This window comes from Lampetra fluviatilis, chromosome 24, assembly GCF_964198595.1.
Source record: "Lampetra fluviatilis chromosome 24, kcLamFluv1.1, whole genome shotgun sequence".
Classification (NCBI taxonomy): domain Eukaryota; kingdom Metazoa; phylum Chordata; class Hyperoartia; order Petromyzontiformes; family Petromyzontidae; genus Lampetra; species Lampetra fluviatilis.
This window is the reverse complement of record NC_136298.1, coordinates 6374163-6401356: the sequence shown is the minus strand read 5'-3', so window position 1 is coordinate 6401356 and position 27194 is coordinate 6374163.

Sequence of the window (27194 nt, the reverse complement as noted above, 5' to 3'; positions counted from 1 at the left end):
TAATGGTACAGAGTAGGTAACGCAATAACTAATATAGTAATGAATGTGCTATGAAGAAGGGCCATTGCCTGAAACGTTGCCTATTTCCTATTTTTTTGAAGGCAGTGTTATTGAGGAAGGTTTTTTTTTAAATAAATGCATGGTGCATTGAGAGAGGAGGGGGAAGGTTGGAAAGCAAACTAAGAATATTTTACGTCAAACCACAAATAGCCTGTTGAGGGCTAGGAGAGACATAGGACGAGATGGGATGCAGGAAAATAATAAATGGAATCTGAGAATGCAAGGTGACAATGTTCACAGACGTCAGAGCAAGCGTGGAAGCAGCAACAGCGAGGTGTGATGATCGGCAATTCACAAATTGTAGCCCAAAGGGAGAAAGGTGACTCCATAATGGTTGACAGCGATATAATATTAAAATGAATAATGGATGACAGAATAATGTATGATAGAATAATGAATGATAGTATAATGATATGATAATGGAATAATGATAATATAATGGATGATAGAATAATGGATAAAATAATGGATAGAATAATGGATGTTAGAATAATGGATGACAGCGATAGAATATTAAAATGAGTGGATGGAATTCATGTTATACTTATGTCTACAAGCAATACAATCATACATCTGAGGAAACAAATATTGTTTAGATGAAGAGGCGAATGTTCCAGTTTTTCACAATTGCAGAGCTAAATACTGGCGGTCACTTTGACCACATGTGTATCAATATACACATAGAGCATATACGTAATTAATCAATGTATTGTGCTGCTCGTTTCAACTTATTTGTTGAAAATTAAACAAGTTTTGAAAAAAATATTGAAGATTTTTCAGATGATTAATGTTCATTGGTGTCTGAGAATTAATATGAAAATGGTAATACAAATGGTATTTTCTTATCATAAATTGTAATCATTATTGCGTATTTAAAGTCCAATGGTAATTGTTGTGTGATCGGACTTGCAATCGTGTTGCCACAAGTGAGTCATTTTCCCTCGTATATGTGTTTTTAGGGCCACAGCGTATTTTTCATCTGCAGTGGATCCAGCCCCACGCGTTATTTTAAATTCCCAGACATTTTTATTCTCTGGGAATTATTTTGAAAAGTGCAAAGTATACGATGCTCGTGCCATTACTCGGCTGAAGTTACATTTGTATTGGATGGAACACGCAGTTTATTTTGGGATCCCGGTTGATAGCGTCGTGTGCTCACCAATAAACCTCTGCGCTCCGCCTTCGTCAAATATACGAATTGTGATCAGTAAAATGTATTCTTCTTCTTGAATAACAGAACATCCATTGTATTATGTGCTTACGCTAATTGTAACGTGGTCTGACGGAACATGTCGATCTGACATTTCGACCAACGGTAAAAACGGTTTACACAAATTGTCTGATGGCTGTAAAATGCATCCTGTTTTGTTTTTGTGTGCAAGCACTTACTAAACATAATAAAGCGTGCACATTTTGGGATGCAAGGGTCAATTATTTTTTTACTACTCACTTAAACAATTTGAAGCGCAAAGTATTTGCAAGTACACACAATTTTGGGTGGCATTGATCTTCATCCATCAGCGGTGGAATGGTGGTACAGATCGACTAAATTTATGCTGCCAGGTGGACAGAAGCAGGGGGGGGATTTAAGAAACGTACACACCGTTTCATTTGCCTTGACAGGCACTGCAAGATTCCGCTATGTCCATCCAGTGCTCGCCGAGTGGCTTCGGGGTTGTTTGATCATACTTCACCACACTTATCAGTGTAGATTGGTGAAGAGAGATGGGGGATGGGGCCCAGGACAAATTCAGATATCACTTATTCTGATGTTATCCACTGCTAGGAATCACACTCAGGTTTCATAGGGTAGTGTGCTAAAAATATTGCCATGGCTGCACCTTATGACCCTGTGACAATCTTAATCATTAAACTACGATTGAGCCATCTAATAAACAGGAAAGGCTAGCAGAAAATGCATAGCTTTGAGAGATGTATTATCCACAATCAACAAAGAAAACTGTAAAACACAAAAGTATCCATGCATCAGGGCGATTATTGAAGGTAGGCCTGGATCAATTTACTCATTAAAAGTAACATCACATTGTGCCTAAATAATATTTTTTTATTCCTATTTCCATGGGACCAGAGTAATTCAATTCATAAAGAAATGTGACGCACACCCCTTGTTGGCATAATTGCTTAATCTACATTCAGGAAATGTTTATTTGGTAAACAAGTCGTTTATTTTTTTAAACGGTTGTCCAGATTGCATAACGATCCAGAGAAGGTGTCAACCAAAAATGCTTATAAACATTCATCGTTACCACTGGCTTACAATAGCTACACGTACAGAACTTTCGTCAATACACAGCTGGATGAGGGCCTCCCCACACAGTGTGGGTCGTGCGGGCTCAATTGACCACTCCCCCCCATGTTGGTCAGTGCAGGTTGGTAAAGGGTCTTGTAATAATACGCAGTAATTCAAATAAGCGGAGATGTCGAGATTGCAGAAATTGAAGAGTCATTGCACATGTTAGCCTCATCAATATCTGCATTTATCATATGACATGGAACAATGACATGAATATTGGCAAAGAGAATTGAACAAAAGCTCAGAGTTGCAAAATAAAGACTAATGAATATGAGAATGAAAGTGAGCGGACTTGGGCAGGACATGTCACTATGAGGGGTAATAGCTGGTGGCAGAGATTAATGATGGAGGAGCAGCCAAATAGGAGAAAATGTCCGAGTGTACTTCCATCGCGGTGATGGAATAATGAAACGAACACGTGTGCGTGTGCTAAATTAATCGTTGCATCACATGACTAGGAGAGATGGCGACAGCTTTTGGAGCCCTTTATCCAGCAGGGAAAAGATCATTGTTGCAGCTGCTGCTGATGATGATGATGAATATACCAAGACAGAGCATAATAGGCTTGCTTTGATCTCAAAAGGGCAGGCTTGTTAATTATGCAGACATGTTTAATTAGGAAGGTGTGTACACATGTTGTGAATATGATTTACGTTGAGACCCCCTGGGAATACCCAGGAAATAGATCTGAGTTTGTTGCTGAGAGACCGTGTTGTATAGCAGCATGAGGGTGCTGTAAAAATGCGGCGAGACACATGTTGAGAGACGCTGATTAAAGTAGTCATTCTCAACCTTTTCGATATGGTGGCCTCAATAAAAAATCACTGGTATCCTTGCCCCCCCGCCACCCCTTCCCACCTTAGGACCCACACCCCTCCTCCCAAGTTACTAAGGCCACACTAGACAGGCAGCGAGACCACATATCCAGTCCCCACCCCCCTCCCCCGTCAACGCATCATTAGCAAGGTTCTGGGTTGTGTATCCGTATATTTTATCAGCTCAATATGGCGCGGACAACATTCAGAATGTATCCTGCACGGTATCCATGCCGCAGCCTGCCGCAGCCTGCCGCCCCATTTCCTAAAGGGCTGGGGGCGTGACACAGTGGTTGAGAACCGTTGGATGAAAGTCAAGGTAGGAGCTGATTAAGCACACCAAGTAGTGCAACGTTCTTTTATTTAAGTGAAATATAGATTTATATTTTGTCTCCCTAGTGGTGATGTTTACACGTAGCACCAGGTACTCATTTGAGGCTGAATCGAACGAAGGAAGTCCCAGGTGTTGGCTGTGAGCTGGAACCGAACTCGAGTCGCTGGGTTCTTAGCGCACAAATACACACGCACCCGCACTCACACACATGGCAATGGCAATTTTGGAGCTGTGAGAACACTCTTGTGTATTCACCAAACTAGTGTAGTGAGTTCAACTGAGTAGCAGATGTATATCTGGAGGCAACACATTTATTTAACTCCAACACACGGAATAACTTCCCCTTAACAGAATAACAACCTATGGTGGTGACCACCAGGCTAACTACACTAATTACAACGTTACTAGCTACATTTGTGTGCCGTACCCACCTTAATACACGCTTGCTGTTTTGGCAAGCAAAATAAAATGTAAATAATGCTACACTTGAGACAATTATTTTTTTCACCTACCAACATTGCTTTCACAGATTCCACTCAGCCGCCAATGCAGTGTGACCTTGTTTAATGGGGGAGGGGAGGGGGCACAACAAAGTGAATACAGTAAACCCTCGCTATGCGCAAGTTCTGGATTCGCGAGTTTCGCATATTCGCGAGTTGCTAAATGGACACTAATTCCCTGTCTGCGACCCGCCGGACTCCGGTATTCGCGAGTGTACGTAGTGCCTACAGACCACTGACACCGGGGAGGTGCGTGCAGAATGTTGCTACATTTGAAACTGGGAAGATTAGGCACGCCACCTCGGCTGCCCGCGTAGTCCTCAGTCTCTCGCAGTAACCCTGCTCTGGGCTCGCTACTGTGCAATTGTTATTCTTAGGTTTTATCCGGTAAAGTCACGTAGGTAAAACATTAAAATTAATGAAAGTAAAATAAAACAAAATAAAAATAAAAATCACGACGTTTCGGAGGCAACACAAGTCTCCGTCATCAGGTGGGACCGTCACAGCCGAATTAGCTGCATCAAGTGAAGCAATGATTCAAGATGTAATCCCTTATAAGCAAGTTGAAGGGAGGTGGAGAGGGGGTGGTTGGAGAGCTTATCAGACTGTGGTAGCCAATGAATGGAAACGTATCGGGAGGGAGGAGGAGCGGTGATCAAAGACTGCACGTAGTGCTCAACACAATGAATGGACACGTGTCGGGAGGGAGGAGGAGCGGTGATCAAAGACTGCACGTAGTGTTCAACAACAATGAATGGAGACGTGTCGGGACGGAGGGTGAGCGGTGATCAAAGACTGCACGTAGTGCTCAACACAATGAATGGAGACGTGTCGGGACGGAGGGTGAGCGGTGATCAAAGACATCACGTAGTGCTCAACACAATGAATGGAAACGTGTCGGGACGGAGGGTGAGCGGTGATCAAAGACTGCACGTAGTGCAATTGTTACTTTATACGTGCTTACAGTCGACTCGTTTATACATTTTGGTACAAGCGAGTCGACTGTGAGCGCCATAAAAAGAACACGAATGCAATCAGGGTAAAGTGGTGCGGCGGGCGGAGTCTCCCAGAGTGCTCAAATAATAACTGTGCAGCGTTGCCATCAAGCAGCACGCATCTCCCGAGGAATCATCCTCCAGAATTTCTCACCATCACCTCAACCACCACCTCCTCCGTCAAATGATGATCATCAAAACTAATACAAAATAACCACGTTATTTTTATTTATTGCAATCATTGTTAATATTTCCCCCCTATGTTCACTCGTACCAGGAATGTAACCCCATTCTTTCCGATTGGAACGAGGTTGCTGCATTTCGCAAATGTTACATTTGCGAGTATTCTTTCCAAAAACGTAACCCTCGCGGAGTTTACTGTCCATAATATAGCCTTTTTTAAAGTCTACGTGTTAAACAGGATTTACTGTATTAAACAAACGTTAAGTAAATAATAATTAGAATTTACACGAATATATTGATGTAAAACGTCTTCTTTCGCATCGTACGTAGACAACCGTGATAATCGGAGGTGCGGGGGAAGAACAACAAACTAAACACAAATAAGCAGTTTTTAAAGCAAATGAGATTTCAATCTAACAAATGAGTTTATATCGAGAAACTGAGACACTGCTCGACCGAACATCGAAGTAACATGTTTGGCTACAGGACTTGATTGCAAGAATTCTTCTCCTCCAGACACTGTGAGGACGCCTGTCAGTAAAAACGTACACAAGTTTACCACTCTGGATTTCTATACACACTTTAGTATTGACTATCGTCTCTAATTAATTATTTATAATTGTTACGATTTGTGTTTTCTCTGGTGCATGGCATAAATACAATTTTCATATCAATGTCATCATTGATATGATTAACGGCCTCCCCAAGACGCCACCATCCCGAATGGTATCGCGATGCAAAAAATAATGTATGAAGCGCCTGCACGATAGCTGATCTCATCACTACATCTCTGCTACGGACGTCCTCTGGGGCACGTCGACCCAACTCGCGACATGCCCTGCCCAAGTCCACTTTCATCAACAATCAATGAGAGGTTTGTCAGTGTCATTCCACACACGTACCTCTCCGTACTTCTTTGCCCACTTTTAAACGTTTTTTTCCCCATTTTCTTTTCAATGTTCATGCTTTTGATCATTATGTCACAGCAGCCAATATAAACTGGTTAAAATAACTCTTCCAAAAGCCACTCCATCCTGCTGTTGTCCACCTCTGTATTACTTCATATTAATTCCAGCCTACATTCGATAGATATACACACAAAATTTTCTTCCAGTACTGTCTGAAGATGCCTCCAACGTGGGAGGCGAAACATCGCTAAAGAGAAAGGAGCAGCACTCCCCACTGCTATCCAGGAAGAGCAGCTTTCATCAGCACTTCTCAGTCGTCGAGCAGTGAAAAATCTCTACATGAATTCTCCATTCATATTTCTTCCTATATTTCTCAAATCCAATTTTGTGGGAAAACATCTCTCTCTCTCTATGCAGTTGTGAATACCATTAGTGAAAGCATATCTCCTTGTCTGACTTCTCTTGTGATATCTATTTGTTTTATTTCGTGTAAGCATAGTGTGTTTTGTACTATTTTTTGTCATCGTTTTTCTCTCATTTTCAAAACGTGGGTTTTTCCCCGCACCTCCGATTAGCACGTTTGGCTACGTACGGTGCTAAAGAAGTTCAACATACATACATTTAGGTTTCGGTTTGGATGACTGCATCAATTTCCAAGTACCTTTTATTTGTCTACATATTTTATCCATAATCACTTTTGATTCGCATTAATGTGTATATGGTTAATGGTACAGAGTAGGTAACGCAATAACTAATATAGTAATGAATGTGCTATGAAGAAGGGCCATTGCCTGATACGTTGCCTATTACCTATTTTTTTGAAGGCAGTGTTATTGAGGAAGGTTTTTTTAAATAAATGCATGGTGCATTGAGAGAGGAGGGGGAAGGTTGGAAAGCAAACTAAGAAGCTTTTACGTCAAACCACAAATAGCCTGTTGAGGGCTAGGAGAGACATAGGACGAGATGGGATGCAGGAAAATAATAAATGGAATCTGAGAATGCAAGGTGACAATGTTCACAGACGTCAGAGCAAGCGTGGAAGCAGCAACAGCGAGGTGTGATGATCGGCAATTCACAAATTGTAGCCCAAAGGGAGAAAGGTGACTCTATAATGGATGACAGCGATATAATATTAAAATGAATAATGGATGACAGAATAATGTATGATAGAATAATGACTGATAGTATAATGATATGATAATGGAATAATGATAATATAATGGATGATAGAATAATGGATAAAATAATGGATAGAATAATGGATGTTAGAATAATGGATGACAGCGATAGAATATTAAAATGAGTGGATGGAATTCATGTTATACTTATGTCTACAAGCAATACAATCATACATCTGAGGAAACAAATATTGTTTAGATGAAGAGGCGAATGTTCCAGTTTTTCACAATTGCAGAGCTAAATACTGGCGGTCACTTTGACCACATGTGTATCAATATACACATAGAGCATATACGTAATTAATCAATGTATTGTGCTGCTCGTTTCAACTTATTTGTTGAAAATTAAACAAGTTTTGAAAAAAATATTGAAGATTTTTCAGATGATTAATGTTCATTGGTGTCTGAGAATTAATATGAAAATGGTAATACAAATGGTATTTTCTTATCATAAATTGTAATCATTATTGCGTATTTAAAGTCCAATGGTAATTGTTGTGTGATCGGACTTGCAATCGTGTTGCCACAAGTGAGTCATTTTCCCTCGTATATGTGTTTTTAGGGCCACAGCGTATTTTTCATCTGCAGTGGATCCAGCCCCACGCGTTATTTTAAATTCCCAGACATTTTTATCCTCTGGGAATTATTTTGAAAAGTGCAAAGTATACGATGCTCGTGCCATTACTCGGCTGAAGTTACATTTGTATTGGATGGAACACGCAGTTTATTTTGGGATCCCGGTTGATAGCGTCGTGTGCTCACCAATAAACCTCTGCGCTCCGCCTTCGTCAAATATACGAATTGTGATCAGTAAAATGTATTCTTCTTCTTGAATAACAGAACATCCATTGTATTATGTGCTTACGCTAATTGTAACGTGGTCTGACGGAACATGTCGATCTGACATTTCGACCAACGGTAAAAACGGTTTACACAAATTGTCTGATGACTGTAAAATGCATCCTGTTTTGTTTTTGTGTGCAAGCACTTACTAAACATAATAAAGCGTGCACATTTTGGGATGCAAGGGTCAATTATTTTTTTACTACTCACTTAAACAATTTGAAGCGCAAATTATTTGCAAGTACACACAATTTTGGGTGGCATTGATCTTCATCCATCAGCGGTGGAATGGTGGTACAGATCGACTAAATTTATGCTGCCAGGTGGACAGAAGCAGGGGGGGGGATTTAAGAAACGTACACACCGTTTCATTTGCCTTGACAGGCACTGCAAGATTCCGCTATGTCCATCCAGTGCTCGCCGAGTGGCTTCGGGGTTGTTTGATCATACTTCACCACACTTATCAGTGTAGATTGGTGAAGAGAGATGGGGGATGGGGGCCCAGGACAAATTCAGATATCACTTATTCTGATGTTATCCACTGCTAGGAATCACACTCAGGTTTCATAGGGTAGTGTGCTAAAAATATTGCCATGGCTGCACCTTATGACCCTGTGACAATCTTAATTATTAAACTACGATTGAGCCATCTAATAAACAGGAAAGGCTAGCAGAAAATGCATAGCTTTGAGAGATGTATTATCCACAATCAACAAAGAAAACTGTAAAACACAAAAGTATCCATGCATCAGGGCGATTATTGAAGGTAGGCCTGGATCAATTTACTCATTAAAAGTAACATCACATTGTGCCTAAATAATATATTTTTTATTCCTATTTCCATGGGACCAGAGTAATTCAATTCATAAAGAAATGTGACGCACACCCCTTGTTGGCACAATTGCTTAATCTAAATTCAGGAAATGTTTATTTGGTAAACAAGTCGTTTATTTTTTTAAACGGTTGTCCAGATTGCATAACGATCCAGAGAAGGTGTCAACCAAAAATGCTTATAAACATTCATCGTTACCACTGGCTTACAATAGCTACACGTACAGAACTTTCGTCAATACACAGCTGGATGAGGGCCTCCCCACACAGTGTGGGTCGTGCGGGCTCAATTGACCACTCCCCCCCATGTTGGTCAGTGCAGGTTGGTAAAGGGTCTTGTAATAATACGCAGTAATTCAAATAAGCGGAGATGTCGAGATTGCAGAAATTGAAGAGTCATTGCACATGTTAGCCTCATCAATATCTGCATTTATCATATGACATGGAACAATGACATGAATATTGGCAAAGAGAATTGAACAAAAGCTCAGAGTTGCAAAATAAAGACTAATGAATATGAGAATGAAAGTGAGCGGACTTGGGCAGGACATGTCACTATGAGGGGTAATAGCTGGTGGCAGAGATTAATGATGGAGGAGCAGCCAAATAGGAGAAAATGTCCGAGTGTACTTCCATCGCGGTGATGGAATAATGAAACGAACACGTGTGCGTGTGCTAAATTAATCGTTGCATTACATGACTAGGAGAGATGGCGACAACTTTTGGAGCCCTTTATCCAGCAGGGAAAAGATCATTGTTGCAGCTGCTGCTGATGATGATGATGAATACACCAAGACAGAGCATAATAGGCTTGCTTTGATCTCAAAAGGGCAGGCTTGTTAATTATGCAGACATGTTTAATTAGGAAGGTGTGTACACATGTTGTGAATATGATTTACGTTGAGACCCCCTGGGAATACCCAGGATATAGATCTGAGTTTGTTGCTGAGAGACCGTGTTGTATAGCAGCATGAGGGTGCTGTAAAAATGCGGCGAGACACATGTTGAGAGACGCTGATTAAAGTAGTCATTCTCAACCTTTTCGATATGGTGGCCTCAATAAAAAATCACTGGTATCCTTGCCCCCCCGCCACCCCTTCCCACCTTAGGACCCACACCCCTCCTCCCAAGTTACTAAGGCCACACTAGACAGACAGCGAGACCACATATCCAGTCCCCACCCCCCTCCCCCGTCAACGCATCATTAGCAAGGTTCTGGGTTGTGTATCCGTATATTTTATCAGCTCAATATGGCGCGGACAACATTCAGAATGTATCCTGCACGGTATCCATGCCGCAGCCTGCCGCAGCCTGCCGCCCCATTCCCTAAAGGGCTGGCGGCGTGACACAGTGGTTGAGAACCGTTGTATGAAAGTCAAGGTAGGAGCTGATTAAGCACACCAAGTAGTGCAACGTTCTTTTATTTAAGTGAAATATAGATTTATATTTTGTCTCCCTAGTGGTGATGTTTACACGTAGCACCAGGTACTCATTTGAGGCTGAATCGAACGAAGGAAGGCCCAGGTGTTGGCTGTGAGCTGGAACCGAACTCGGGTCGCTGGGTTCTTAGCGCACAAATACACACGCACCCGCACTCACACACATGGCAATGGCAATTTTGGAGCTGTGAGAACACTCTTGTGTATTCACCAAACTAGTGTAGTGAGTTCAACTGAGTAGCAGATGTATATCTGGAGGCAACACATTTATTTAACTCCAACACACGGGATAACTTCCCCTTAACAGAATAACAACCTATGGTGGTGACCACCAGGCTAACTACACTAATTACAACGTTACTAGCTACTACGGACCGGGACCACAGCTCGGGCCCAGGTCCACGTGTTGGAGACTCGTTGAGCGGAGAACGTAGAACGTTGACGAAGGTTTCTTCAGGATGAACAACAACGCCGGTCCCTCTGGGGACCCAACCTATATTCTCTGTGGCATGGCTGGCTCCGCCCTTGGCCACGACCACCTTCCAGAATCGTAGGGAAGGATCTGGATGCTAACCACGTGATCACCCCTTGCCCCCACTTGGGCCCCTTTGTAGACTTAACTGCTCACGTGTCTACTTGATATTAACGTCTCTACTGGCTACACACAGCCGATCACTCGGCGTGGTCCCCTCCCCCTCACTCGGCACGCCGCTGGCTGGTGGCGTGACGATGATGGCGATCGAAACCATGCAGGAGATCTTCCATGTGGCCAGACGACGGAGAGAGATGTTGGTGAACAGCGACACAGCCAGGACCCAGGACCCCACACACGAGCCCCGAGCTCCAGGTCTGCTCCCCCTTATATCCCCCAGGCGTGGCTAGGCCGTGCCTCTGGCCACGCCCTCTCGTGGAACCTCCGACCAGGTTCCCGGAGTATCCCACCTGTTATCTTTGCCTCAGATACACCTCCTTACCTAATTGGTTGTTACTTCTGTGCCCGTACCCGTGAATCTCTTCCCAGGCCAGCAGGTGTCACCCTGTTATGTCAGCAAGTGTCACCCTGTCATTGCATTACCCCCCCCCCCCCCCCCCTCAGAAAAAGATCGTTGTCCCGGCTAATACTAGCGAAATTCCAGGTAAGAACACCCCTGTACAACACTAAATTACAGCAATAAAAGAGTTACTGAAGGAACAATAAAGAAGCACTTAACAAGGCAAGGGATAATGAGAAACTTGCGAGAAGGAACAAGATGGAGGGGAGAGAAAATCCCAAATTAAGAAACAAACCACAATCCCCCCCTCCCTTATACAGCACACAGGGACATTCATATTTAACGGAATCATAAGCATTTATACCGAGTTTTTGATGCCGGTCCGTTGACGGGAATGGTCTTCATATCGAGCACAGGGGGTGTGCACACTGTCGGAACCACCGGAGAAGTAGGTGGCAACATCGGCTTTACAGGTGCTGCAGGCTCGGCGGCAGCAGGCAACTCCTCACGTTTGATGAGGCTTTGAAGTCTGTCCACTGTCATGGGCTGCATTAGCACATTCTGAACAAGTGTGCTCACGAATGGATGAATGTCGCTCTTCAAACCGTGCTCCAATCACTTCACGATGAAAGATAAACTCTAAAAGAGAAATACTCTTTGGTCACGTAGGTATAAAATAAAATAAAAATAAAAAATGAATTAAATCACGACGTTTCGGACGCAACACAAGCGTCCGTCGTCAGGTGGGGAGAACCACAGCAAGACACACTTACTGAAGTAGGCAAAAGAGCTGCTAGTAACAAGGAATTATATAGAAGAGGGAGGAGTCACAGATAGAGAGGGTGGGGTGGGGGCCGTGGGTCAGAGGGGGAGGTACTAATAAAGTACGATAAATCTAGGGAGTGGGGGTGGGGGGCGTGGGTCAGAGGGGTGGTACTGATAAAGTACGGCAAATCTAGGGAGTGGGGGTGGGGGGCGTGGGTCAGAGGGGTGGTACTGATAAAGTACGGCAAATCTAGGGAGTGGGGGTGGGGGCCGTGGGTCAGAGGGGGTGGTACTAATAAAGTACGGTAAATCTAGGGATGGGGGTGGGGGCCATGGGTCAGAGGGGGTGGTACTAATAAAGTTCAGTAAATCTAGGGAGTGGGGGTGGGGGCCGTGGGTCAGAGGGGGTGGTACTAATAAAGTACGGTAAATCTAGGGAGTTGGGGTGGGGGCCGTGGGTCAGAGGGGTGGTACTGATAAAGTACGGTAAATCTAGGGAGTGGGGGTGCTGACCATTGTTATAACGCTGTGGGCTCCCATGATATTGTTATTTCCGAGACCAAGGTGTTCTGCAAACCATCTGGCCGCAATGCGTCCGAATTCAGTTCGGTCGCCGGCAGTGGATAGTGCACCCGTCCCGGCTCAAACGTTATGTTCCATCTACCCTGGGGGATCCACCCCCAATTCCGGAGCGGCCGGCTGATGATGTATCCGGCGTGCCTGACCGGCCGAGTCTCGTTGACAGAGGTGATGTCCGGCCTGTGTGTATGCCCCCAGGCCCCTCCCGAGTGAGGCCGACAGAGACCCCCGGTCACCGGAGGCCACGGCGGTGGGCCTGTTGCCCGCTGATGGGCCACCTGCATGGGTGGCGGACGCCGCACAGGGGAGCGGGCCAGCAGCGCATACCCGCTCGAGGGAGATGTGGCTCCGGTGACGGCCCTGATGGCCGTTCAGCGGGCCCAGCCCCTGGCGCCCGTTCGGCGCTATTCGGCGGATGTGGCCTTCGGGCTCTATTTGTTTTGTTTTTTTGTTGTTGTGGTTGTTGTTGCTGTTCTGCTTGAGGGGCCGTGCTGCCCTAAGGTTGAGTTGTCTAGCAGCCGGTTTTACTTTCAGGCACACGCACTCGTGATTGTTCTGTCTTCGGTCCGGTGTGGGGCCCCACTTGCGGGGTGATTGCAGCCGGGTCGGCTGTTTTTTTTTTTTCACGGGGGGGGGGGGGGGGGTAATGTAGAGGAGTAAAATGGGGACGTGACGTCAGGTGTGCCGTTCAGTGCAATGACGTCACGTCTCCTAGGGTATTTAAGAAATACCCCGTGACATAAGCGGGGTCACTGTGGGAACGGGTAAAGTAAACAGGGTGAAGAGGGAACCAGGGGTAGAGAGAGGGATTGAATAGGGAGTCTGGGGAGAAGCCGGTGGTAGCCGTAGAGGTGCTTCTCTCTCCGGTCGGTGGAGTCAGCAGAGTCCACGATCCGACACGAGAGAGAGATTCTTTGGTTCTTTTCGGTTAAGTCACGTCTAAAAATAAAATAATAAATCAAAATAAAACAACACATTACGACGTTTCGATTGCAACACAAGCAATCATCATCAGGCATAAAAGAAATAGCAACAAAAATCTAACTAGAAAACTATAGACCGACATACAAGCAGACAGACATCACAACGGCACACATAGTGAGGAGTAGACAAGCACACGAAAATTAAATAACCTAGTAAAATATTGAAATGTGATGTAATACAACACAGAGAGTCGGTGACTTAACCGAAAAGAACCAAAGAATAATTCCTGCAGTCACGAAAGCTCCCAAATTAACGAGAGAGAGAGACCGGAGCTAGCCGGCAGGGACCCAGACTCAGAGTAGGACCCCTAGCCCCTGGGAGTTGTGTACCCTGTGTAATATTGATAAGCTTTAATAAACCCTCGCGGAAGCCCTTAACTTACCTCCGTCTACGAGTACGTCCGTCGGAACTTCTCTACACATATACAATCGGTGACGTTTTCGGTAATGGCCCTTCGTCATGTGTCATCGATTTAAATGCGTTGATTTTTTTTTATTATCTGATAACAAAAATCGAGTAAGTCAGAGGTAAAGTTAATGTTATTTAACCAGGTGAAAACTCAGGAGACCAGGCTAGAGTCCCATTCGCAAGACTGACCTTGGTCACCATATGTGTAATAAAAGCAATAACGTAAACTAAAGTAGAACAATGTAGCACATAGAAATCGGCGCAAAACAACCACATTACACGAGACAATGACAATACTGCATGAACACACGCGTCAACATTAAATAAAATATTGTTCCTTGAACAAAAGTTGATTCGGATATTTTTTACTTAAACCGTTCAAAGTCTAAATTTCGATTTTAAGCTTTCGTGACTGCAGGGATTCATATTATAGGTTATTTCGGTAAAGTCACGTGACTTTACCGAAAGAACCAAGAATACGTTTAAAGTGTGTTACAGAAACATTACAATTGATTCGTGGTGATTATGGCACTAACATGTAAACAGACAACGATATGTGTCAATGAAGAGTGTTAAGAAATGGCCGTTCATCAAAGCTGTAAAGGGCAACTCGACATTTAAAAAATAGGTCTCATGTGCTTTTTTGCCAACAATGTAATATTTGGACGTTTAAAATTGCGTGAAAAATATATTAAAATAAGGGACTGCATTGGCAGTAGTGCACACGCATTTATCATAAAGACTGCCTCATAGCCCGAACAAGTATAGCCGAATGGAAAATGGTCCTTCTCCATTTCAGAGACGGACACATTGGAATGGATGTAAAGAAGTTCCATTACTGGACATGTAGCGAGCTTACTTAGTATTTTTTTCTGTGAAAAGGCTGTTTAATGAAATCAAATATTGGTATTATTTTCCATTTATATATATTTCACTGTTAAAAATTCACGTACTCTCTTTTAAATACTGTGGAACATTAAAACCAAAGTTGCAGATATTTTGATATCTAGAAGCTCAACATTCTAGAAAATACAGCTAAGAGCTGTGCTATATGAGTTTTTTCTGCAAAACAGTATTGCACACTACTAAGCAAACACGCGTACATTCAACACGTGCTAGCCGAAGTATATTTGCACTTCCCTGTGGAGAGAATTTCAAACTGCTTTACTCCCAAATGTCCCAAGATCTAAAAGGCATTACACGTGGTAATTTTTTTTATTGTACACAACACATAATGGGCCATTTTTCTCAACCGTGGCAATTGCCAGTGTTCACAGTCATCCGGCATAATTTGCATCTTTGGCATCGAGCATATGAAAAGTTAGAGATGCTCAATCAGTTACATTCTGTGCAGGGGTAAATACTCTCACTGTTCCCTACGTGTCAAAGGATAACATTGATTAAATGCAAGCACTGTTTCGGGGACATATGGTTTGGCAGGTAATTCGAGATGAATTTTATATTGAGGGCGACACTTTAAAAACAGTGTTGCTTTTATGTTCAAAATTATAATGAAAAAACATTAGGACTAAATTTCGAGTGGTGTAAGAGCATGAAATAAAAAAGCCACCTCTTACCACTTTCATGACGAACATTGCTGAATATATTCTACATATTTCGCATAGTGGACAAGTACAGCATTCCCTCGTTATTCACGAACTTGCTATCCGCGATTTTGGCTATCCACGAATCCGCATCTGTAACTCTACAAGACGACTGCATGGAGAGAGAAAGAAAGTGATGAGATAAAATAATAAGAGAGAATGTGATGTGACAAGTAATTAACTATAGCGATGAGATAAAGTGATGGGAGAGAATGTGATACAGCATCATCATAATAATTTAAGGTAAGTTAATTTATAAACAAAATGTAATACTTTGCTATTTATTTTTGTTTAATTTACATTTATCATACCACATTTATTTTAACACCTTTTTATAATTGTTATTATGATAATTAGCATGTAAACTTATTTATGCATTTAAGGTAATTTATTATACATATTGGTTGCCAATATCATTATCCACAACATCTTCCCTCCATGAGCATCTCCGGAACGCACCCCTCGTGAACAACGTGGGAATCCTGCAGTGGAGTGGTTAGAGCACAGCGCTATGAACCCGTTGACCTGTGTTTGGTTTCCAAAGCCATGGCTAACATCAGCGGTGAATGATATGTGAACTGAGCCCTGCACCCGCTTCGTACCACCCCTGTATTGGCCAGCATTGTGAGGCGTGGTCAAACAACCACCCTGACTGACATGATGCGGACGCCTTCATCCAGCAGTGAATTGAAAAAGGTTTGTAATTTATGAAAAATAAGAATGGGGTTTTACCCTTTCCGGCAATATAACAGGTGTTAAGATGTTCAAACACCAAACATAACCCTTTAGCAAGGGATCAAGTTCACATTAACCACACGTACTTGTGGTGAACATGCAAACAAACATGCTCTGATAATATACGCATTGTCTTTTAAACTGATTGGCCTACACCAGAGGAAGCCTTCTTTATGGCCTCGACTCACCAGTGTTAGACCAGAGAACACCAACATTAATTACGAGGTGTGTACATGTGTTGTGGTGCAAAGACGACTCGGAGGCAGATCTTCTTTAGGGGCTTACACCAAAGGTTTATTAGGGGCTTACGCCAATAATGGGCTAAGGGATAACATACTTGTCCCCAGATGTAGGGGTCCTAGACTCCCAAGCACAACTAGCTTCCTGGGCTCTTCCCTCTGCGCCAGCCGAGGGATCATCCAACATCTGCCGACCGGGTAAAGCAGCCACTCCTATTGCTAGTGCTGGTTCCCTTCTAGGCTCCGTCAGCCCTACCCATGGGTCTAACTTCCACCCTTCACGTTCCCGGGCTCCTGCGACGACCCCGCTCACGTCACAGGGTCCAGCTTAAGTACCCCCAGGAGACATGATGTCACCGCCCTGCCCCCTGTGCATGACGTCACTTCCCGTGAGAGTGCAATCCAAAGGACATGTGAGCATGAGAGTGCAATCCAAAGGACATGTGAGAGATCTAAGATAGAGGCATATAGAGAGAGACACAGAGAGTCGGAAATAACAGCTGACATCGGCAGGTAGGATGGAAACATCACAGTCAGTTAAGACTTTACCTGGTTAATAACGTGCTTCCAATGATTGCTCAGTTTATACCCATCTTCTCGACTCTCTGTCTCTATCTCTATGCCTCTCTCTGAGATCTCTCACATGTCCTTTGGATTGCACTCTCATTCTCACATTCCCTTTGGATTGCACTCTCATGCTCACATGTCCTTTGGATTGCACCTCTCATGTTCACATCCTTTGGATTGCACTCTCATGGTGCTAATCTCTCATTAACACTGCTGTTGTGCGCATATGCGGCGACGGAAGCTCATTCATGCTAATCTCCCTCCCTAATCCATCTCTCCCTAATCTCCCCCATTAACACAACTGACGTGTTTGCGTTCGTACCCCGCTTGCTTGCCCATCGCCACATATATCACCTCTTGTTGTAACAGCTCTCTCGCTGTGTTCAGCAGTTCCACTGCTGGATTATATTTTTTTCCGCCTGAGGACGACCGCTTGTGCTGCAATCGAAACGTCGTGATTAATTACATTTTATACCTACGGGACTTTACCGAAAGAACCAAAGAGTATTAATATAATATATTGGCACTCGAAATGTATTGCCACAGAAGGAGACTGCATCCAATCTGGACGCAAAAAGTGACCAACGTAGAAGTAAGAAAAATGTTGCACATCGTAGAAGACCTGATGATGCAGGCAGTGATTGAGAAGGAAACTGGCACTCTTTGGACACGTATGTAGAAAGGACAAAAACAGTAAATTTTAAAGTGTGTTGTTATTCGGAAAAATGCTAGGAACTGGAAATAGAGGAAGACCTCACAGAGTGGTTGACGACATAAGAGATTCGTGCCTGAAAGATGTGGCACTACTTGACCATATTTGCACAAGACAGAGGAAAGTGAAAACAAATGACGAAATGTGCAGTGGACACCTATGGGCGATCTGCCCATGAATCGTGATTATGACGAATACATGTTCTTTAAGTTGAATCGTGTTCTATGAATTGTCTGTAACAACTGTGATGTTTTATTGTATGCAGCCTGACAAATCCTATGTTGCATCATGCTAACCATTTCAGAATGACCTGTTCATATCATACGCACGATTCCTACAAATTGAGAATATTTGCCACAGCACAACTAGAGAGGCAATAATGTTGCAGCGGTCAGTGACCTTCTCAGTCAATGACTTGAATTAAGTATTCTAATTATGTGCAAACGTGTCACTTATTTGGCCCTAAGCTAAAATTCATTGGTGTCCTGCGCACCAGGATGTGTGAGATTCCATCTCAATGCTTATTGTGCTATACAACACATACAGCAGCACTGTGTGTTACAGACAAGTGTGGCTTAGACTGGATTTTTGACGTACGTTAAGTGAGTCGCAGTGGAAATTATTCAAGCGTTCAGGTCATGTTGTTGCGTGACCATTGCTTAATCAGCATTTGAATGTGAATATAATTGTTCAATATATTTTTTTTTAATAAGTGTTAGGATTGAATGCTTCGCTGATGTTGTCTGCCAGCCTAGTCGCCATAGAAAAAAGAGATTTATTGTTCAATGGGCTTGACTCAGAAAAATAATCTTCTCATTATTATTCATGCTTCCTAATCGTTCCAAAAAGTTCCACCGAGCGAATATAAGAAAAGCACGTTATAACTTTGCAAGCCCCCCTGACATCGCTCAAGTCATGCTTGGAGTTGCTAATACGCTACATGCGTTAAGTGAACCAGTAAAGCACCTGTCTTAAGCCTGCAAAAGGGCCGGCAGTGTCATGTTCATTCACTTAAATTGAGAGAGGAAATGTTCACGCCATAAACGCATCAGATGGAGTTTGGAAGTACTGTGTACGAGACCAGGTGCAACTAAAAAAACTCACAAAGACAACACATTTGATTTTGTTTATGTGCAAACTGCGACTTCTTGTCTTGGGTGGCATTTTAAAAGCGAGGGACCCAGGTGTATGACTGTCCTATGTTGAGAGTGTGGTAAATCATTCCATGGCATCTGGAGTCGCCAGATGGATTTCTTTTGTACCTCCTGCAAAAAATTGCGTGTGGGTCAATGGCCGAAGAAGAGTGACGGATTGAAATTCGCCACAGTCACATGTAAGTGTCCTTACAATTCTCCTGCTTATACAGGAGAGACTTCATATATCGACAAATTATTTGGTGATGTTACATTAACAATAGTATACAAGCACCAATTCCAAAAACACCTTAACACATTCACCAATAACGCCGCAACGTTTCGGATTTGTGCTATGAAGAAATGTCGCCTATTATATATTTTTCCTTTTAAGGCCACAGTGTTATTGACAAATGTGTTACATTTATATACAATGTAAAGAAACCCACATAATTACACAGAGACGCATTGACTCACAGAGCGACTCGTATACAATAAAATGTGATTTGAGTCATGGATTAAATCTCGGTCATAATTAGTTAACTCCTTAATTCCCCACTTATGCAGGAAACTGATTCACACAGACCTACAGGTTCACACAGAGACACATACCGTACAATAATATGTGATGTAAGTGATGGATTACACTTCACCACAGCCACAATTAGGTTGCTCCTTAATTCTGAGGATGGAGCAGTGTCTCCCTCGTGTCGATCTAGCACGATAAAGTGTGGTCCAGTGTCCTCAAGAGAACGAGATGCCAGCTCTCGCATGAGACAAACACATAACCTCAAGCATCTGTGTCTCCAATTTCCTTTTACCTCTTAATTTTGGATTCTATAAATGTGGCTACCTATGAACAGGCTACCCAGAAGGCACCCGATCTCATGAGATTTCAGAAGCAAATCAGCATTGAGCCTGTATAGCCGTTTTTATTGTTTGACCTATGTATGCATGTATGTTGAACGTATTTCAGGACGTACATAGCCAACTGTGCTAATCGGAGGTGCGGGGGAAGAACTGTATAGACAAAAAGGCTGCTGCAGGACTAAAGTGGTGAGCAGCAGAGGGCAGTGCAACAACATCCATTGTAGTGTTGTACTGCACTTATATGCTCCCACATCTATGTTCTCAGTTTTCACCAACCCATTCTGGCCAGTGTGGTGAAGTTATGGGCAAATATCTCTCCGATGCGTTTTCAGGGTATACCGCACGTTACTTGGAATGCTGATGAAGCTCCCAGCACATGGAGTGAAATGTCAGACACCATGCCAAACAACAACCATGCGGCACAACCCAGGCACACAGCACAACCCAAATACATGGCACAACCCAGACACGTGGCACAACCCGGAAACTCAACGCAACCCGACACGCGGCACAACCCAGACACGAGACACAACCCAAAAACACATCAGAGAGCTATACAGCACAACCGCGAACACCCACGCAGTCGTATGGCCAAATACCCTGCCCCTCTCATGCAAACCAGCAATCCACTGCTGGATGAAGCAAGGGAGACCCTCATCCCGGAGTAGATTTACAAACGAGCTGTACATCTTAAGTGTATAGTATTCTCCGTGATAATTCCCCAAAGGGAATCATCGCACGTTGGTGTCCAATCTGGGCTTCGGGGCAGCCACATCGAATCAGATCATCTCCTAGTCCATCATCCACTGAATTCCTGATTCAAACAGAGCCCCAGCTCTCTGCAGGATGCATGTGGCAAAGGGACTTTGTGGCTACCCGGTACGTGGACATCAATGTGGTTGATCATTGCTCGTTCCTGTCCTGCCTTTGCTTTCCTGTAAAAGGAGGGCACATTTCCCCCGCTCCACAATAAAATCCGAAACTAAATTCCATGCGCATCTGTTCTGCAGATGACAACAGCTCACAAGGAGTACGCTGTGTGACGCTGCCAGGAAGGGAACGCACACTGCTCTGAGCTTGTGCTAGCACATACCGCTTGCTTGCAAAATGCCACGCCGCGTTCACGGACATGAAAGGAAGGAAAAACGAAAAAATCCACAGCGCACCAAGCGGCAATTTGAAAATGACAAATGCGTTGCTTAAGAGAAAGAGTCAAGCAATCAGTGTTTATTGGGCATGCAAAACAGGATTGGTGGCACTCACCAACACAGCATCAAACAAATTGGAACACGTTCCTTCGGAGTGGGCAGGTAGGAACTTGGTTGGACAGCGGATTCGTGCACAACAGACAGACAAATAATCCCTGGTGGGCAGTGTGGAAGCTGTTGTTCCTACCTGTATATGTGTCGTGTATCGTGTCGTGTATAGTGTCGTATGTAGGTTAAACGTTGAGTTTTTAAGGGCACCATGGGGGTGACAAACCCCAACCCACCCAGCCCCACCCCACCCAGCCACCACCCTTCCCACCCAGCCCCTCCCCACCCAGCCCCTCTCCACCCTCCCCTCTCCACCCAGCCCCACCCCTCCCACCCCCAACTGAATCACCTTAAGGCTGGGAATGTTGAAAGAAACACGAGGCAAAAGATCCGCTTTTTTCTTTTCAAGGCTTCCATTTTATGAATGGAGCCACCCCCCCCCCCCCCAGTTCCATTTTGTGAATGAAACATCGCCCGTCTCCTCATTGGCCCGAGTCGCGGCGGTGCCCCCCCCCCCCACCACTAACCCCCCCCTCTACAAACCCCAACCCACCGCTCCCATTGGTCGGCGCCCTCGAGCCAATGGGAGGGCTTTGGTGGGGCGGGGCCATGCACGACAGACAAATAATCCCTGGTGGGAAGTGTGGAACTGGAGAGGCACGGTTTGTGACTCAACCTGGCCTACCTAACAATAGTGTGAAAAGGAGAAACAACTAAACATGGTAAACCTGTGACAGTTGTCTCTCAAGTAAGATTGGCTAAATAAGTGTAGTTAAATCCTTTTTGCATGGTTAATCACATCTTTCCAATGATTACTCAGTTTTTAACCATCATCACGGTTGAAATTATGTCTGTGTTTGTATATTTGTATGGCTTCGTGTACAAACCTTTGATGGTAGCCAGGAGGTTTGCAGAGAACCTTGGTCTCAGAAAAGACAATTTCATGAGAGCCCACCGAGTTGTAGCAATGATCGGCAACGGCCGAAGAATCAGTTCTGCCGTGTTTCAGATCTGACTTGTGCTCGCGGACACGATCAGAAACATGACGTTTCGTTTCTCCAATGTAGCAATCACCACAAATGCAACTCAATTTGTAGACTCCAGGATACTGTAAGTCAGGAACGACATCCTTCACAGATGGAATCAGATCACGGATTTTATGCACTGTACTGAATCGGACTTGGATCTTATGTTTGTTTAGAATTTTGGAGATCTTTTTGGTTAAGCCTGCTATGTATGGTAACGTGATAGTTTTGGTCGGAGTTTCATGTGGCTGTTTCTGTGTGGTGGGAGAAACAGCTTGGCGGATAGTGCGGTCAGAGTATCCGTTCATCCTGAGGGCCCGATGTACATGTCTTAATTCACCGGCCAGGTGGTGTTGGTCAGAAATGCCATGGGCTCTGTGGTATAGCGTTTTGATGAGAGAATTCCTTTGAGATGGGTGGTGGTGGGAATCCGGTTTCAAGTAGGAATCTGTGTGGGTGGCTTTCCTGTAGACAGAATGTCCCAAGGATCCGTCAGGCCTCCTCTCAAACAGAATATCCAAGAATGGTAGTTTACCGTCTTTCTCCACTTCCATGGTGAATCTGATGGATGGGTGTCTAGAATTGATGTGGTCCAATAAGTGGTTCAATGCTGGGAGGCCATGTGGCCAGATGACGAAAGTGTCATCCACATACCTCTTCCACAGGGAAGGACGCAGGGTGGATGTCTGGATGGCGTCTGATTCAAACTTTTCCATGAACATGTTGGCTATAACTGTGACAAGGGGGAGCCCATAGGGGTACCCTCATTCTGTTTGTAGAAGGTGCCATTCCAGGTAAAATAGGTGTTGGTGAGGCAATGCCTAACCAGCGCAGGTACATCAGAATTCAATCCATGTTGGACTAAGTCCTCAATTATTGTTAGGGTGTCCGGTACTGGGACTTTGGTAAACAAAGATACTACATCAAACCTGACGAGGATGTCATCAGGAGATAGTACCATGTCCTTAACCATAGAGACTAATTGGGTTGAGTTGAGTACTGCCGAAGAGGTCTTGCCTGTGAAGGGGAGCAGAGTATCTGCCTGTGAAGGGGAGCAGAGTATCTCCTACGTACAAACGCTATACCACAGAGCCCATGGCATTTCTGACCAACACCACCTGGCCGGTGAATTAAGACATGTACATCGGGCCCTCAGGATGAACGGATACTCTGACCGCACTATCCGCCAAGCTGTTTCTCCCACCACACAGAAACAGCCACATGAAACTCTGACCAAAACTATCACGTTACCATACATAGCAGGCGTGACCAAAAAGATCTCCAAAATTCTAAACAAACTTAAGATCCAAGTCCGATTCAGTACAGTGCATAAAATCCGTGATCTGATTCCATCTGTGAAGGATATCGTTCCTGACTTACAGTATCCTGGAGTCTACAAATTGAGTTGCATTTGTGGTGATTGCTACATTGGAGAAACGAAACGTCATGTTTCTGATTGTGTCCGCGAGCACAAGTCAGATCTGAAACACGGCAGAACTGATTTTTCGGCCATTGCCGATCATTGCTACAACTCGGTGGGCTCTCATGAAATTGTCTTTTCCGAGACCAAGGTTGTCTGCAAACCTCCTGGCTACCATCAAAGGTTTGTACACGAAGCCATACAAATATACAAACACAGACATAATTTCAACCGTGATGATGGTTATAAACTGAGTAATCATTGGAAAGATGTGATTAACCATGCAAAAAGGATTTAACACACTTATTTGGCCAATCTTATTTGAGAGACAACTATCACAGGTTTACCATGTTTAGTTGTTTCTCCTTTTCACACTATTGTTAGGTAGGCCAGGTTGAGTCACAAACCGTGCCTCTCCATAACAAGGGCTCACCCTCTTAAGCCTCACCTTACCATATGAATAGGGAGTGTGCTGTACTTGGCCCTTCCCCCCCTCTCCAACCATTATATAAACGGAATGGTAGCTCCTGCAATCTCTCATTTACTTGATACAGCTGTCGTGGCTGTGACGGTTCCACCTGAAGACGGAAGCTTGTGTTGCCTCCGAAACGTCGTGATTTTTATTTTATTTTACTTTTATTAATTTTAATGTTTTACCTACGTGACTTTACCGAAAAAACCTAAGAATATGAATCCTTGCAGTCACGAAAGCTTCAAATCTAGAAGTGTGGAACTGTTGTTCCTACCTGTATTAAGGAGACCTGTACAGAGAGTTATCATAAGACAATATTGTAGCTATATGTTTGACAATTCACAGGCAGGAGGTGGTCAGTCACGGAAGAAGAGAAGAGGTATTGAGCCTGTACTTGAACAGATGCAGGGAGTCAGCAGCACAGATGGCCACTCAAAGGGAGTTCCAGATGGCAGAGGCAGCAGAGGAGAAGAAGATCCAACTGAGTAAAGTCAAAGTGATTTCCTGCTCATCACCTGTTAACAACAATGAGCCAGTGGTGGAAACTCCACATTCATATGATGGAGAAGAGTCTATCCATTGGACCTCCGTTGACTTTCCCACAAACTGGTATGAATTGTATCTGCCCCATAAGGATGATTGGCTGAGTCATCCCCCCAACCAGGATTTGAACTCACAATCTTTTGATTGCGAGCCTCGCTCACTCTACCGCTGAGAAACCTGGGTGGGGAATACAATACCCCAAACCCCTCCTGGCACAACTACAATATTACAGTCAACTGCCTTCACCATCGTCCATGGATTTGTCCCTCCTGCCCTTACCTTTTCTCTCTTCAACCCACTAACCTCTCTCTCACGTGACTGTGGATTTTTGAGAGGAGGCCTTGATTATTGGAGTGGGCAGCATATGCGTGAGTGAGGGCTAAGTGATATTGCATGCAAGTGTATTTGCATATAATTGTCCTTTCAGGGCTAGGCAGGTCAATCATGTGAAACAATTACGCAATTCTCTTTTGTGTTTAACCCATTTCAGTTTTAAAATACGCTATCGAAATCTGTACACAGGATATCCACAAATGCTTACGGTTTACTATATCACACAATACACAAGTATTTTATCAAGACTCCACGTGATGCAGTGTACACATCAAAAATAAAGCTTTAACTAAATATACTCATCATCAGCAACGAGCTCTCCACTGCTGGATGAAGGCCTCCCCCAAGCGGTCGCCATCTCTGGTTTGTCTGGCGACGCAAGAAACCCGTCGAGTCGTCAGGGTCACGTGAACACATTTAATTTTTGTCCTGTCTCCGCGGTTGACAAATAAAATGACAGTGGACGGCCATTTAACAAGTGTATATATTTACGGGGAGAATTATACACTTTGAGAAATGAGAGCATGCAAAGATGTTGCTATATATATTTGCGCGCGTGAAAAAAATTGATTGCATAAACGCACGAACAACCCGACCGCACATGGCATGCCAGCATGCATTTTAAAAGCTCACAGGCATGCAGAGACTGGCACCAGCGATCGGAGGTGTCTGTGTGTGCACCCCTCCCCACCCCGCCCACCATTTATGTAAGATGATGCTCCCATGGATATGCGCGATTCGCACCCGCGGTGAAAGAAAACATGTCTCTCAGTGGCTCTTTCAGAACAAAGTAGAACAGTGTTAAGACGCCACCAGAGGCGTTTGATGCGCTGACTGCCGGGTGCTTCGATTATACATTGCGAGTAAACGCTCAAGAACACGGTATTTGAATACTTTTTTTTTATCAAAACGTTCACCAGAAACTTTAATGTCAAATTTTCACCCATTTGTTTACGACGTACCACGTGCGTTGCACAGAGCGAATTGTGCAAGCTGTCCTGGCGAAGTAGGTCACCAGACGGCAAATGTCTGAAATAAAAAAATACACGTAGGTTCTGTAACATTGACGATTCCGATGCTACGCGTATGGATATTTTGACATGCACCATGAATCCAGCGACCTGAGTTTGATTGCCGGCCATGGCTCATGTTAGTGGCGAGTGATATCTGAAACAGGCTGGGGACTGCCCCCTTTGCCAAACCGATGCTGACTAGCAGGGAGAATGGTCACATAACCTGAGTGACAAAACACGATTTAGACATACTTCCATCCAGCCTGTGGATGGACACAGGGCTATACATCATGGTAAATGTTGACATTCGTGTTCTATAAACAATAACAACAATCATCACGAACCATTCTCTAACATGATGGGTTGCAACTGCTCTCAGAGATCCAATGGATAATTGGTCTCATGGTATGACGGTGATAGCCCCGTTGCGATAAAGCACTGATGTAAAAAATAAATATCTCATGTGACACCCTGAACTATACCGTTACATGTCAAGAGATAACACTGCATGACAAGTCTACCTGTTCATTTATAAACTAATATCTAAGATATTATTTTGAAATACGTGTAAGAATTTACAATTAGCCTTTGTGACAAATGTACCTTTAGACCAGCGTAATAAATACGTGAGTACATGTGCTTAAAATAAATGTGTCTTGGCTTACACGACCCATGCACTACTCCCAGCTTATATTTAATTGGGCACATGGCATTTGTGATAATAAGGTAAGATGCACTATGTTTCCTCTGTATCACGTTCAGTTCATTTTGAAGTACCCTTTGAGGCAAGAAGCTCTTCCATCGGGTTTCATCAACTAAAAACAATACCACCGCTTATCCGACAAATGCAACAAATCACAGTAAAATAGATCAATAATAAACAACAGACGGAAGAAAATAGATATCAAGTCATAATCGCAATATAAAAAAAGGTATATTTTAATAAATAGAAAAATTAAGTTAGATATAGATTACACTGGTCTACATCCAAAATGCTTCCAACTTGACTAATTCTGGGTCACTGAGAATGAAAATTAGGTTTAAAATTGTTGATTGGCTCTAGTTTTCAAGATATGCTACTGGGTCAGTATATACGACCCTTGACTTGGGAATGGCAGAGGATAAGTGAGTGATAAAAGGGAAG